Raw genomic sequence first — 2260 nt, 5'->3', positions numbered from 1 at the left:
TTTTTCCTCTCCTCTTCCCCCTTTGCTACCCTTCTCCCCTGTTTTCAATTTTGCCTCTGCTTCACCCATCCCCCCATCCCCCACATAATTTGTCACATCGCACTGGTTTCAGCCTCGGTCAATCACAGTTTCTAATCTCCCTATAATCTCTCTATGCACTGTCATTATCACCTCTTTATTGCTAACTTTGCTTCTGGAGCCATGACTCACCTTCTCTCAGCCGAGTATAAATACCTCCCTATTTCTCCCTCTTTTTTTAGCTTTGACAAAAGATCCGTTAGACTCGAAACGTCAGCTCTTTCTCTCCTTACAGATGCTGCCTGACCTGCTGAGATTTTCCAGCATTTTCTCTTTTGGTTTCAGATTCCAGTATCCGCAGTAATTTGTTTTTATCCTTTTCAACCTCCCCCTATATTTCGAATCCTCCAAACCAGGCAACAACCTTGTAAACCTTTTCTGAACACTTTCAAGTTTCACAACATCTTTCCGATAAGCACGAGACCAGAATCGCAGGCAATATTCCAAAAGTGGCCTAACCAACGTCCTGTACAAGTGCAACATGACCTCCCAACTCCTATAGGTAAAAACAATAACTGCAGATTCTGGAAACTAGATTCTGGATTAGTGGTGCTGGAAGAGCACAGAAGTTCACTCCCAACTCTTATACTCAATACTCTGACCAATAAAGGAAAGCATGCCAAACACCTTTTCCACTGACTTATCTACCTGCGACTCTACATTCAAGGAGCTATGAACCTGCACTCCAAGCTCTCTTTATTCAACAACACTCCGTAGGACTTTACCATTAAGTGCAAAGACCTGCTAAGATTTGCTTTCCCACAGTGCAACACCTCGCAGTTATCTAAATCAACCTCCACCTGCCACCCCTCAGCCCATTGGCACATCTCATCAAGGTTGCGTGGTAATCTGAGATAACCTTCTTCACTGCCCACTCCTTCTCAAATTTTGTTGTCACTTGCAAACTTCCGAACTATATCACCGATGTTCTGATCCGAATCATTTATATAAGTGGAGCCAGCACCGATATTTGTGGCACTCCACTGATCACAAGCCTCCATTCTGAAAAACCACCTTCCACCAGTGCCCTCTGCGTTCTACCATCCAGACCGTTCTGTATCCCAATAGCTGGTTTATCTGTGTTCCATGAGATTTAACCTTGCTAACCAGTCTCCTATGGTGAACCTTGTTGAACGCGTTACTGAAGTCCATATAATTCATGTCCATGGCTCTGTGCTCATCAATCCTTCTTGTGATCTCTTCAAAACAACTCAATTAAGTTCTTTAGGCATGATTTCCCACACAGAAAGCCACCTTGACAACCCCTCATCAGTCCTTCCCTTTCCAAATATGTGTAAATCCTGTCCCTCATGATTCCTTCCAATACTTTGCCAACCACCGACATCAGGCTCAATGATCTGTCATCCCCTGGCTTGTCATTACCGCCTCTCTGAAATAGTTGTGCGACGTTAGCCAAAATCCAGTTTTCCTCACATCACTAGTGACTATCGATGATACAAATATCTCAGCAAGGGGCCCAGAAGTCACTTTCCTAGCTTGCCGAAGAGTTCTAGATTTAATTTAAGTTCTTGATCATGTCCTCGCGATTTAACCACCTTTATGCATTTCAAGACGTCCAGCACTGCCTCCATTGTAATATGGGCATTTTTCAAGATGTCACCATAAACTTTCCTACATTCTATGTCTTCCACTTCATTCTCCATATAAAACACTAATGCAAAATTCAAGTTTATAACTTCCCCCCATCTCCTACAGCTCCACACAAAGGCAGCAGGTGGGTCCCTTGTTAGTGTGTTAGTATTTAGAGGGGTGTCCTGGGGACTGTGTCCGTATATATAGGAGAGTCCCGGGTAGCGTGTTAGTGTTTATGGGGTGGGAACACAGGACGTGTGTTGGTCTTTAACAGGGGGGTTTTGGGAAGTGTGCCATTATTAACCAGAGGTTCCGTAGGCATGGGTCAGTCTGTATCAGCATTTCCAAGGGGTTACCTGAAGAATGTCGGTATTTACAAGGTGGGTTCCTGGGGAGTGTTTCGGTATTTACAGGGGTTCCAGGGAAGACTGTCGGTATATACAGGGGAGTCCCAGGGGTTAGGTCAGTATTTACACGGGGATCCCAGGGAGGGTGTATTTACAGGGAGGAACTGGTGAGTGTGTCGGTCTTTCCGGGGCGGGGGGGGGGGGGAGCGGGGGGGGGGGCGGGCGGCGGGGGGGGGGGGGGG

This window comes from Chiloscyllium plagiosum, chromosome 49, assembly GCF_004010195.1.
Source record: "Chiloscyllium plagiosum isolate BGI_BamShark_2017 chromosome 49, ASM401019v2, whole genome shotgun sequence".
In the NCBI taxonomy this organism is placed as follows: domain Eukaryota; kingdom Metazoa; phylum Chordata; class Chondrichthyes; order Orectolobiformes; family Hemiscylliidae; genus Chiloscyllium; species Chiloscyllium plagiosum.
Note: the sequence above shows the minus strand (reverse complement) of the source record.